A 14,447-nucleotide genomic window follows, 5' to 3' on the forward strand; every position below is an offset into this window, starting at 1 on the left:
CGACGCAATAATACAACTGTCACCCCCCCCCCCCCACCCCTCACCAACAGACCAATGTTGACAGGAGTATATAAATCAACAGCAGTCTCTAAACTGCAAGTTTGGGAGACTAATTCATTTTCCCAAGTGTTAACTGTGGTAGTTAAAAATGTAAACCGTTATGGTCGTTGTTTTTCCATTGGACGATTGTTTATTGATTCATATTTTAACGTAGCAAAAGAATATTACATAACTCTCAAATTATTACAGGAAATATTTCCCTTTAAAATATTTAAGAGCCGGTAAGACACTACAATTTGTTTCCTTATTTGTACTGTCCTGATAGCCTACAAAGAATAATTGCAATAGAAAAACTATGTTTGGATGTGGAAAATCCAGCAACTCTTGAATAATGAATTCCACATTCTAATCTTCAATTGTTTTATATTTACTAGCAAATATACCCGTGCCATGCAACGGGATCAGTATGCAAAAGAGACGATGTTGGTTCTTTGAAAATGCCTTAAAATTGTTTCACTCCTAACATTTAATATATAACCGAAATTGAACTGTATTACTTAACTTGATAATAGTACGTTTTTGTTAACTCAGACTTTGAACAATTAATTAGGCTACCTAGGACACAAAATCAATGATAGATTTAAAGGTATGATCAAATAATATGTTGAATGGTTTGACAGCTCCATGTCAAATAATGTTTAGTAAAGTTAAATAATTTTTACATCCGGGTGAGTGACATCATCCCCCCCTCGATATAGTACGAAAAGGAGTTATAATGGACGGATTTTTACAAAATATGTGTCAAAATTAAGTACTTTTTGTGTAGACGCCCCCTTTGACCAATTCCTGTAATAAAAGGTCTCGGGCTTCGCCCCACATGCCATCATAATTCCAATGTATTTCTTACGAAGAAAAGATTTTGTTTACTTAAACAAACTAATAATTTGTATTAATTACAGCTGTTCATAGTAAACACATGATACATTCAAGAGCGTTTATTTACATCTTACTTCATTTCAACAACATTATTGTGAAACCTCAAGCATCTTTTCAGAAATGGTGGACGTTAAGGACTTGAACTTCTTGCTGAAGGTGGTTGCGATGATCGTGAACATCGTCATCTTTATCATCTGGGTCTCCTCAGATCGCGGCGGAGTCCCAGGTTCATCAGGAGGTGTCAGAATCGGAGGCGTCCGTATTGGTGGTGTTGATAGTATTAGGTTCTATCCGGGTTATGGGACAAGCACAGCTACGTTTGTTCTCTTCCTCCTCGCCAACTGCGGGTATCTCATCGTTCTCTGTATCTTCGTCGGGCTCTTCTTCCTGGACGAGGTTCCTGGGCAGTGGGCTCAGAGGCTGTTCCTCATCATAGGGTTCATCCTGTTCTTCATCGTCGGACTCGTCGGCGTCATCGACAGTTCAGGCGGACACTCGGCGTTAAACGCAGTATTATGTATCGTGATAGGAGTTCTTCTCCTGGTAGATTTCGTCAAGCTGGAACGCTGTTTCTAGAGATTTCGTTGGATTGTGAGTCTACTTTTTGTATTTTGTTTGCTGATGTGTTTGGGTAGGTTAAAGTAGTACATTGAAAAAATTAATTATATAAAATGTGTATCACTGAATTTCAAATGTAGATCTGTGTTGAAGAACTTTTGAAGGAAATTCATTTTACAAAATATATAAGTAAAAGTTTTTAAGAAATTTTGAAGTTATTTTAGTTGGATTTATTTTAGATACCATTTTAGGTACTAGCATTGGCTATTGGATAGTCAAAGATACTAGGTAGGTAAAAAAATTAAATATTTACCAACACAACATAAACAAATGAAGATTAAATTAAACATATGCTATTTGTCAGTAGGTAATTGAAGGATGACGTGATAAATACCCACGCTGCAGCAACCTGCCGACTAAGTGAATTTCCATTTGCCTGGATTGATTTTCAATCAATCTATTAAATTAACATTTATGTTTAACGAGTACCTAGGTTAGCTGCTACAGGTAAACTAATAAAGTGTGTAAAATATCAATAACTTAGTATGAAATAAATAAATCCGCCAAGTTTGATCAAAATATATCCATAAACAAGCCAACTAAAAAATTGTACAATATTCTTCATAAGAATAACATTGCAATATTAAATTAAAAATTTTTGGAATTTTCTTCGTAATCAATAACGGTCTTGTTCGAAAACCAAGATTCTTCTAGAGTTAGAGTTAGGTTATTTATTACTCATGAGACCATGGTACCAGCCACTGATAGGTCAAGAGAAAGATCTCCCCGTCACCAAACATTGTGTACACTATGAGTATTATGCTAAAATATCATAGAAGCAATCGCACACTTCTTCAGATACTACGATCACTTTAGGTATTGACAATGCAAAGGCATTCAACAGCAACAATTATAGTATATGGTATAGCAATAATTATAGTAACAATTATTATAGTATATGGAGCGGAGCAGGTGGAAGCGGTCCAATGTGCGAGTTATGAAAGGCCACATTCCCCGCCACAATTAGTATACGAATGTGTTATCTTTGTTTCCCTTGTCCGTGGTGTTATGGTTGGGTTTACGTAGCCTCCGCTGCCCCTGCCGAATGTGCCACTCTTTCCTACACATTTTGCACACTTTCCTCCTTAAAAGTTTGCAAAATATCACAAATTATTCATGAAATTAAAAACATAAACATAACTGTAAACAATCCTACTTTGACAGTTCTCATTGCACAGTTTTTGTTGCTGCTTGCTGTAGTTATGGTAAATGCAAAACAAATAATAGTGCTGCACCCTGTTGGTAAATCTTATAACTTTTTAATGCTTTTTATATCATAGAACCAAGCATATGTAATCTTTGATAGAACCAACTTTTTTAGTTGAAACAGCTGACAAAATTCTTTAATTCCCTTTAAACATGAACACTCGTAAGGTTAACATGGGAAACTGCAGAGCCACTGGGGCGGAGCCCGAAAGGATTTTTCAGGAAAAAATATGCCTATATGTTAATCGGGAATGTGAGCTATCATCATGCAAAATTTCAGCCCAATCCGTCCAGTCGTTAATGCGTGATTGAACTTCAAACAAACAAACAAACAAACACACAAACTTTCACATCTTCTATATAAATAAAATTACAGTTTTGTCTGAACATTGCTTAGAATCATGCAGTTTTTGGTTATTTTTACGTTTCATAGCCTAAGAAAGCCGAAACGAGTCTTATCTCAATTTCTGTCTGTATGTCTGTGGTTGCGTCTGTAACGCCAGAATGTCATTTTACGCGGCCTACTCCTAGAAAACTAGAGTACCGATCAAGATTCTAATCATTTGTATTTACTGGATTGGTGAGAGTTTCTTCGGCTATAAAAACATGGCCTCGCTTCCATGAAAGCAAAATAACGTACCATCAAAAACCCAATTTTGTTCGATTTTTTAAAACTTTTCTCCTAATGTTTTCTATTACATTTGATGAAATAACGACCAGCTGTTTGGATTAGTTCTCACTTCTAGCTGTCACTGATAAGTTTACAGTAAAAGTTGTTTACGCCACACTACATTATTTTGACGAACTTCCCACGCAAGGATTTAGTTCAGAAAACAGCTGTTTGCCGCCAGCTTATTCAAATGGGGTTTCATTGCGTACTACTGTGCTGCAATGAGTTTTGCCGGACACCAATCAGCTGATTATACTGTATTTAGGTGGCAGTGAGTGGTTATAAACAAAAACATAACCTCTCTTAGAGGTTATGACTAGTGATTTTTAGTCCTTTAGTTGGTGGAAATATATAAGGATTTGTACGGATTTAGTAGTATGGCGTAAACTATCGTACGTAACTCGTCCAAAATGTGTGTACCGGACTCGTATGGTAATCCCGTACTCGACTTCGTCTCGCACGGGAACGACCACACTCGTCCGGTAAACACTTATTTTCAGGACTAGTAACGTAATATACTATTACAAATACCGCAACCATTTCCGATCAAGTTTTGTTAGCACATCCAAACCAAGTGAGATTAAAAACGTTGTGCCTTACCTAGCCGGTTTAATTAATCGCAAGTAGCTTACAAAAAAGGTTTCCACTCATTGACGGCGCTTCAAGGACATTTGTGTAAAGTGCAAAGTAAAAAATCACAACTGCAGTGGGTGACTGGGTGTCCGTGGATGTTGCTGCGATCTTGGAAGATCTTTCTGATTTTGCTGTGATCGTACCGTAACAGAGGTTTTACTTACAGATGTAGCTAAACTCGCTTTTCCAATGTGTCACTTTTGGTTTTTACTTGTTACATTTTGACAACGATATCGGTACTTTTCCTGCTTAGGAAGTAAAACTACAAACATCCAAAACCCTAGATTTGTGCGTTTTTTGTCACATTTCCTCCGAATGTTTGCTAGATATATGTACCAATTATCGTTTAGAGATTACGTAATCTTTTACATAAGAAACCTTTGTTTGGATAAAGGTGGTTTCTTCAAACTGTCATTAATATGTTAACATTGAAAGTTGCTTACAAATAATGCTATTAATGGGAAATAACTTTGATTTTCGAAAACTTAAAAGACATTTAAAACCAAGGAAGATTGATAACTTCGGTACTGCACCACATAAAGTGAAAGTTTTTTTTTTTAGCAAACCATAGTGAGTTTTAAAGCTTTACGCTGTTAAAGTTACATGTTACATGTTTTGTCGCCTATGTATTTATTTATTTATATATTTGCCAACGGATTAACACCTATAAAACAGTTTTATTAGAAGGACAGTTTGAATTGGTTGTAAGTACTACGAGGTGTTAGCCCGTCCTACGTACGGGAATTCAGTAACTTAGTCAGTTAAAACCATGTACAATTCAGATCTGCTAGTTTACACAAATAAAGGCAAAGTTTCTTTCAGTTTTAATGTGAAAAATCATCTTGTAAACAAATGTTGTGTGACCAAATATGTTTTATTCCATCATAGGTCTATACGATATTCATTTTAAATCCGATAATTTTACAATAAAACAGCAATTCTGCAATTTTTACGATGTGAAAAGCGTTGAAGTGAGATTTGCAGCCGATTCGCACAGACGCACACTGATTATAAGAAGTACGGTAGGGGTACACTTCCATATCTGTTGGCACAAACAACCGAATGAGTAATTTTGATTATTCGATTGCTTATTTCAACATATCGTTTGGTTAGGTTAACCTTACCTTACTAACCAAACGATATATCGATCAATATTTTCATTCGGTTGTTTGTGCCAACGGATATGGAAGTGTGCCCATAAGTAGCCTACGGTAGAGAGAGTAATAGTCAATTGAGAAGTGTATAGACCTAGTCAACGATACCACCTTCCATAGCATACCTGCCTCTTCCATAATTATTATCACTAAAATACAACTACTATACATAATTTCCAGTAGGTCTGAATAGAAACGACCTAAAATAAAACGATAATATCCAATAAAATTCACAGTACACATAATTTAACTTTGGTGTCCTAACATCAAAACTAATCGTCACACCTATCCTTTATATCAATTTCACTGCATTAATTGCTAAATAAATAAGTGTAAACAAAGAAAAGTAAAAACAATAATAGCCCAGGCAAATTAGACATATGCTCCCCAAAAAATCGTCTAAAGCTGGAAAGTGTTTTAATACCTTTTGGGGGTCCCAAATAAGACTCCTGTGAGTTTGCGACGGATTCTGACGTCTGCTTAAGTTTTGGGAGTTGAAAAACTATGAAAATTTTGCACTTTTTTCAATTTTTCGCTTATAACTCCTAAATAACGAATCCTAAGGAAAATAAGGGCATTAAATTCCGCGTCGATTGATGTTAAATACGTCAAAATCGGCCGAGCCGTTTAGCCGCTGTAGCTTTTCAAAGTTGGGATGTTTTCATCAACATGGCCAAAAGGTTGATTATTTGACCAATCCTAAACGACGCATGCTATACAAAAATGCGCCTGTAGTTAGTTTGGAAAACACAAAATTTTGCGTAGAATTATGATTATGAATGGCTAGATAGTGGTTTATTTCATGGTTATCATCCAGAGGTTTATCCAAGAATGTGTGAAGGGAAGGGTAGCAAGACCCCCTATGCAATTTTAAATCTAATATTGTTGAGGGGGTTAAAAATATTCTAGGATTCGTCCTAACCTCCCATTTATACGATCCCATCTCTGGACACTCCGGAATGATGTTAATCGATTCTAATATATAATTAGATATTACAACGAGAAAGATTTTATTAAATATAGCAAAAATTTTGTTTTTTAGCTTAATAAACGAAAGATGATAATGGACGGATGTACATAGTTTTACTATGTATTTAGCCTATAAAAAAACGATTGGGATTTTTCGTAGATTTTACCATATAACTTTCCTACTTCTCGTCATTTGAATCTTAAGAATAAGGATTCATTCTTTGCTCTTATTGGTCTTGCCACAAATGGTGACATTCTTTACCATCTTTTTCGTCAGATATCGAATTGAGATAATCGTGCCCCTTGCAAGTCTTTAAGACAGTAGTGCATTACACCCCTGCATTTAATATGGAGCGATAAAATGTAAACCTTTTTAACATGTACATGAGATAGGTAGACGGAGTTGAGAAGTTCTTATCGAACCGGTGGATTAGCCGTAGTGATGGGAGTTAACCCATTGACGTTAATTTTCCATACCTATCTCTCTGAATTAAGTACAATTTTAAATGAGCTCCAAAAGATTGGTGGATGATCAGCCCCCTTTGTTAGAATCAAAGTCAAAATTAGTTGAAAGTGTCCTCTAGAAGAGACCAACCCTCACTTGATTTGGATATTTTCTGCTCCCAACCATGTATAGGGCCAACCTGCTTCTGCAACTTCGCCAAGCGTTGTAACCCGTCAGAACACAGTGAGATCCATATTGATTGGAGTAAACAGAATGAGTAGTTTTAGGCTACATGAATAGTTGGATTTTCGACTCTTCTACATCACGCTTTCTTCATCAAACTGCGCTAGTGGGTACGGACCTATTTTTAATCCAAAGTATGATTCAAATTGAGGCTTGGATTTAATGTGGAATATCACGTGTTGACTGAGGGGGCAGATTCTTCTTTAACCTTTGCTGTTGCCATCACAGCTCGCGATTAATGTCACCACTTCCTTTTAATCTGCACAGTTTATGGTCATTATAGGCTTGCCTATTTACGATTTTCTTGCAAGCTGTGCCTTTCCATTATGCGTTATACATATATCGCGTTGATTTTATCATAACTGCTGAGCTGATTGACATGAACGAACTATTTTCAGTAAATGGGTCGTGACACTGGAACCATTTGATGAATTTCTTTTTGATCCCACCGTATCCGTGGAGTTTATATTGTCAACTTGCTAATAATATGTTGAGGAGGTGATCCCACAATATACCTTAACTTGATGGGTAGCATTCACTGCGATTGACCTGCCAGCGAACCATCGGGCTAGGTCCACATCATTGATTCCCCTATCTCGGAAAAAGCTCTCCACAGTAAGATGTTGCTCTCATGAGCACTTACTTGTTCATAGGCCATGCTGCACGATCCATGACGTCACACTAGTGGGTAGATTCACTGCCATATCCCCTATGTTTTTGGTAATTGGGCTAGTTGTTTGCCAGATTTAAATGGTAAGATTTTAAACTTGACAAGCATCTGATCTAGTGTTAACAATCAATAGCGGTTAAATGGTGAAGCCGATCTTAATGAATTGGAAAACATTCTACGCAGACGTTTATGCTCTTCAAACTAACTACAGGAACATTTTTTCTATAGCATGCGTTAGAAGACGGAAGCCAAAAACTGAAAGATGAATACAGGGATAGATCGTATATAATGGGTGGTTGGGATGAATCCTAGAATTTTCAGAACCTCAGACAACAATATTAGACTTAAAATTACATAGGGGGTCTTACTCTCATCATACCTTGTTAGATAAACCTCTAGATTACCATCATGGAATAAACCACTATCTAATAATTCATAATCCATTTAAGGACGGGATCTATGTTGTTACCAATTTTATTAAAATTTCCCAACTTTAACTTTAATGCTTTTTTTAATGAAATGGCGTCCATAGAAAGAAAGTAACAATCAATTACCGTTATTGATTAATAAAAAAAAACATTATACGCAGAACTTTGTGTTTTCCAAACTAACTACAGGTGCATTTTTGTATAGCATGCGTCGTTTAGGAGTTTTAAGCCGAAAACTGGTCAAATAATCAACCTTTTGGCCATGTTGATGAAAATATCACACCTTTGAAAAGCTACAGCGGCTAAACGGCTCGGCCGATTTTGACGTATTTAACATCAATCGACGCGGAATTTAATGCACTAAAAGACACCTTTGAACAACATTTTCCTTAGGATTCGTTTTTTAGGAGTTATAAGCGAAAAACTGAAAAAAGTGCAAAATTTTCATAGTTTTTCGACTCCCAAAACTTAAGCAGACGTCAGAATCCGTCGCAAACTCACAGGAGTCTTATTTGGGACCCCCAAAAGGTATTAAAACACTTTCCAGCTTTAGACGATTTTTTGGGGAGCACACCCTATATTTGATCTAATTTGCCTGGACTATAACAGTTTGTTTTGAAACAGCTGTTTGGTTCAAATAACATTCATTTGAAAAAAAAAAGAACTGGTGACATGTAGCAGGAATGTAAAAAGTAAACACGCTAGTAAAGCTAATGACGTAATTGTCAATGTTTATTATCCATACCGTTATCAGTTCTATCCTTGATAATTACCCACCCTCATTGAATAAACGTACATCGTAATTTTCCATATTAGTTAATTAAACTACAATATATTCATAGTTGAAATAAAAGTGATATTTTCACGTTTGGGGGCGCTGATATAGGCGCCCCTAAACGTAACCACACTGAACACGATTTCATAAAAGGATGGTTTGTCTAATTGCAGTATCCTAGTCAATGTTGACGTTGTGTTCTATCTATGTCATCCATCTGTTTATCTTTGTATAAAACCCGGCTGAGGTTGTGGTGGTAATTTAAAATTGTGATTCCTGATTATTCTTTATCTTCTTTTTATGACATCAATATTTCCGGGCTTAATCCAAACAAAGTTAAAGCAGACAAACATTATTATTGTAAACAAAAAGCTACCATTAAGAATTAAGACATGTAAACATTTTTACTTTTCTAATCTTTCTTTGAAAAGTGGAGCAGTAAAATAACTTGCATTTATCCTTTTTTATTAAGACTCGTGTACAGAGCCTCGTTTTGTACTGTGGTTCAATTAATTTTGGTTAAATCTGTGGTTTAAACTGTGGTCTAATTATCTCTACTAATCTTACTTATTTCCTATAATCAATGACAAAATAAGAGTAAATAAAATAACCTCATAGTTCCATAGTTTATATTTAACCAGCTGTTAGTTAAAACAAATTATATTGCTCTAAAACAAATCGAAGATTACAAAGATTGCTTTAAAAAATAATTTGAACATCCTAGTATTTTACTATATATATTTAATGAATCTGTCATCCTCTTACAGAAGTATTGAACGTATCAATGATTAGCATTACACATAGTATAAATAAGTCCACCCTAAGTATGTCTTTACATTTTTATCCAAATGCTGAATTTGTGACACAAAAGCTGAATGTTTACAGCTGTTATGTTAAGCAAATTATTTTATGCCAAAAGCTAGTTTAGACTCTTAGCGTCGGCTGCTAGACTTTAAAAAAATTAAAACTTAATTTCTAAAAAACTGGGACCCTAAACTAAAATTATGGCTTCGACATTCCCTAGTTCTCAAAATTATCTTTCTTTCAACACAAAAATCATGAAAATCCGTCGAGTGGTTGATTCAGAATCGTGAAATAAAAAAACACTGTTTCGTTTTAATATTATAGAAGATAGTTCTTTTCTTACTAAATGTAAACGTTGTTTTATGGTACTGCTACTTTTCCTTAGAACCGGTGGTAGCAGTAAGAATCATTTTTACGTACAAACACATCACTATTTACAACTATAGTTATCGTTAGTGTTGCACCTTATTTCTTATTAAATTTAATTGATGTCCTACTGTATAATTTTTGCGTTTTCTGTCTGGACTCCAAAATGTTAGTTTATGCTATGAAATGATCAAACATCATTGAAAGATTTTTTAGCAAACCATCATGAATTTTTAAAGCTTGGCGTTGTTAACGTATAAATTTTTTGTGGACTGTGTATTTATTTACTTATTTATATATTTGCCAACGGATTTATACAAATTTTACAGTTTGATTAGGCCTAAAAACGATTATCATAACATTTGATGACACTATCAAAACTTTCAAATAATTATTTTGTTTGTAATTTGCTTTGGTTAAAGCGTAGCAAATCCCCTAATTCAATTCTGTTATTGTGTGTGTATGTCTGTTGGTAACGCATTAATGCCCTTATTTCTCAGTGTTTCTTTGAAAAGACAAGAGCCCCTTTGTTAATGAAAATTTCAACCCGAATAAAGTGTGCAGTAGTGAGGTTGAGGTAGTATTTTAACTACTTTTAACCAGTGTGAAAAGTAACTTTCAATTACAGGCCTACCTTAGGGCTATGCCTTATAGATCTATCAAGCAATTCCTTTTATCATTAGATATAAAATATGGACTTCCACGATCGGGTGACATTTAATTGCGAAGCATTCGTTTTGGCTTTGAAACTGTCAGATATTGTATTTGCGAAGGTTTATATGTGTTCCTATACAGTAATAGTTTTGCCAGCATATCTGGAAAAATGCACATTAAATATGCAAACCAACTCCTGTTCTGAATATAAGGTTTCAACTTACCACAAGATTCCCGTACGTAGAACGGGCAAACAGCTAGTTTATAATATTAGTAAGATAAGATCACCCATTTCAAAGCCTCCAAGAATAATTTAGCAAGTTTAATAGTTACGTTTTACATATAACTCGCGAACTACGTTACGTATTCATCCTGTAAACTGAGGAAGGTGAATCCATGAATTTTAACAGATAAACCTGTCCCGAGTGGATAACATGGCGCGTGAGAGGAAAACACTTTAAGTTTTCCGATTGTAGAACGCTTTCATAAATACAATCTCACTTTATATAAAACTGTAACTTGGTTTTCAAAGTGATTAAGGTTAGGATAAAATTCAACTATTACTGTTATAATCGTGCAGTGTTTACACTTATTGTTGAACAGCTGTTTAATTTAATATTGCTCGAGCCATAAACATAACCTTATCAAGTGCAGTTTTACTAAGGTCAAAAGGATCAATATCCCACGCAAAACACTTTTAGGTGCTTTTAGTTTCAAAAACATTCACAGAATTTCAGTTTCAGTAAAACTGCATTTGTCAAGTTTATGGCAGTACTTTTCAATCACATAGGTGTTTTACAAGAAAATTTAATGCAGTACTAAATCAGGTAATAACTGGAGAAGTGGAAAGTAATCTAAATTATAACACTTAAGTCAGTAAAGTTTTCAATATATGCCTTTGCCATCTTGGTTAGGAGATTGAAATTTTCTTAGGCATTGAAACAACCAAGAAACAATTGTTACAAGAAATTGTTACAACAAGAAATATTCTAGAAAACAAATTGGCTAAACATTATAACATTATACAAAATCAATATTCAATTTATAATCTGAATAACCTACCTACTAAACCTACGCCACCTACTATCTTAATATACTAATTTGCATTATTGATAATAATTGTGATCGTATCTACTGTAGTTTATAATCGATTTAGAGATGAAGACTAATTCAGTAAGAAACAAACATGGTAATGCTGATTTATCCCTGTGTTGGTTTAGCAACTCGACTTGGTGATGTGTGTTTAATTAGTTGCACAAACATTGAGTTGCAAATAGAACCCAGACTGATGCGAGTTGTTGTAACAACTTTGGTTCGTGTGTTGGGACCGTATTATAAAACGTAATACGTATTACTGTATGTACCATGGATTGATAAACATTCGCTTTCTCCACTCACTTATACTATATGAACATATATGTACAGGGTGTCCCACGAATAGTGTAGACGTTTGATTCTATATTAGCCCATTTATGCACCTCGAAAGCTTTGAAGTGTTGAAATTATTTTGTAAAAATTTCAGTTACATAATGTTTGTCGAATCAAATTGCTGGAATTACATTTTTTTCAATTTTCTTCGTTTAAGAATTACTTTCTTATATTATTATCTGATTTGTTTGCTGCAGTATTGTCACTATTGTTGTCACTGTTGTTGCTGTTTGATTGACGAAATTCTTTAACTGTTTCTGTGACGTCCGAAAAAAATATTCCATGAACAACTCTTAGATTTAGCCATTAAAAGTCATTCTTTGGAACTTTATTTTAATCAAAACTGCCATTGAGAAGGTTAGAAATGGTTCAAGAAATATTCGTCAATCAAACAGCTGTTCAACATTAAGTGTAAAAACTGCAATGCACTAAACAAATCAGACAATACCTTAAGAAAGTATTTATTAATAGGAAGCAAATTGGTAAAGCTTACCAGGCGAGTAACTTACGATACTTTACATCAAACTACACAGGTGCTTTTTCAGCCGTATTGATAGGCTGGAAAGTTGCCCTTTGCCATGCCTACACACGGAAAAGTAACGGTTAAACGGTATGTACTTTAACCTAGAATATAGGTAGTGTCCCTGTCCATAGATGATATAGATCATTTAACAATTTGGTCCATGTATAATTTAAAGAAGAGTAGACTTCATGCAATGAATTTAGGTAGATGGCTTGCAAAGGCTAAGTGCTTACAGTACTTTATTTATCACAAACATTTTTTTTTGTTGAATCTGAATTAAATGTAATTTGGGGTAGACACAGAGCAAAGTTTTGAGTTGTTAAAAATTTAAATTATGAGACGTGTGTTGCCCTAGCTTATAAGTTTTAGAGGAGGGCTTTTATTAAAATCTCGTTTTAATCTGTGCAAAGTTGTATTAAACAGAGACTTTTTGACAGTTTGTTAATATATCAAAAGTTCTTGCCTTGTTGCACAGTATAGGGCCTAACATTACACGCAACATGTATAACAAAATAAAAATAATATACCTACCGTTTTACAAATCCAGTTTTCGGTTACAATTCCAGGTTATGTATATAATTGAATTAATTTATAATAGTGGTTTTTGTTATTCATTGTCTGTTTTGTAAACCAACTTGGCGTAAAATGTCAAATAAGCATTCCAATCTGCATTGGTACCAGTGATTACATACTAGAAGAAAATAACACAATTTAAGTAATTTTAATCAAAGATTGGCTTGCAACACGCCCGAGTAAAATAAATTGCAAATGCTATTAATATAAGTTGATCGTGTAAGCACGTTACCATGTAAAATAAGACATTATATTCATTTTTTTCCACAGACTTGATTGTCATTTCTGAGCTTTCAATATCAATGTTCTCTGTGATTTATGTCGTACTTGAATAATCAAAATTTCTAACATTATGTAATATTTTGATATCGATATTTGTTTTAATCGATTTGCCCATAATTTGTTTTTATAAATATTTAAGAACGTAATGTAGATTAACTTGACTAATAATTTTTTAGCAATTTATTTTATTGAAGTATGACAAACATAGTCATCAGAACCATCTTAAATTAATTATATTTTTTGATCGTAAATAGCTTATAACTGACAATCTTTAAAGGGTTGTCACAAAACTTATACGAAAATTTACCGTGAATGCATTTAAAAACATCTAAATTATTATAAACAAAATGACAATTGCAATAAATTATCATAAAGATACAAAAATAAAATACGTCAATAAAATACGACCATTTAACCACGTAATCGATGTCCCGTGCGGGGTTCTCAAAAATTACCAAATTGAGTCAGGCCTACCTGTTGTTTAAGCGGACCAACTTCGGTCAAATCCGGAATCCAAAATCAACAGGAGAGCCGAAACTAGGGTCAAGGGGGCCGGGGGCAATTCAAAAACCACCTGACACGATAAAACTTACAACCGCGAACATTGTCCGAGTTATGATAAAATCAAACGAGGTAACGTTGATGACGACAACGAGAATCGGGCTCGACTGCCACCCCCGATCAATAGAGGCCTCGCCGCCCCTTGCCGCCTCCACTCGCCGCCCCTCGCAGACAACATGCATAGACACACTAGAGACGATAAACAATGTTGCATATAATTGCAATTGCACCTTGTGATCTACTTATGCTTTGTAACTCTGATACACATTTGGTCCCGTTACATTAGTACATTGAAGTCATGCTTTAGTCTTGGGTCCATTTTAGTGTCGATTACTTTGAATTCTCAAACCAACGTTGAAAAATTTACGTTTTTAAACTCCAAGTTGAATTTTTAGCTAGAAAATTAGCTAAAAAATTTGTTAGAAAACTAGTTAGAACTAGTTTAGAAAATTAGTTGGATTTTTAGTAGAAATTTAGCTTGGTAAAACTAGCGGAAACTGAACCTTTTT

The 14,447-nt window shown here is 34.5% G+C and overlaps 1 protein-coding gene across 1 annotated transcript in view; it reads right to left on the reverse strand.

The window, feature by feature from the left end:
- The window catches only part of LOC129004386 (sodium- and chloride-dependent transporter XTRP3-like), a 54,933-nt gene extending 40,905 nt beyond the window's left edge, over positions 1-14,028 (reverse strand). The window contains exon 1 of the mRNA XM_054432958.1: positions 13,852-14,028. The gene's annotated coding sequence lies outside the window, so the exon portion shown is untranslated. The remainder of the gene's footprint in view (positions 1-13,851) is intronic.
- Between the last annotated feature and the right edge of the window lie 419 nt (positions 14,029-14,447).

This window comes from Macrosteles quadrilineatus, unplaced genomic scaffold (genome assembly GCF_028750875.1).
Source record: "Macrosteles quadrilineatus isolate MER2022 unplaced genomic scaffold, UCM_ALF_1.0 Scaffold_9__3_contigs__length_116548681, whole genome shotgun sequence".
Classification (NCBI taxonomy): domain Eukaryota; kingdom Metazoa; phylum Arthropoda; class Insecta; order Hemiptera; family Cicadellidae; genus Macrosteles; species Macrosteles quadrilineatus.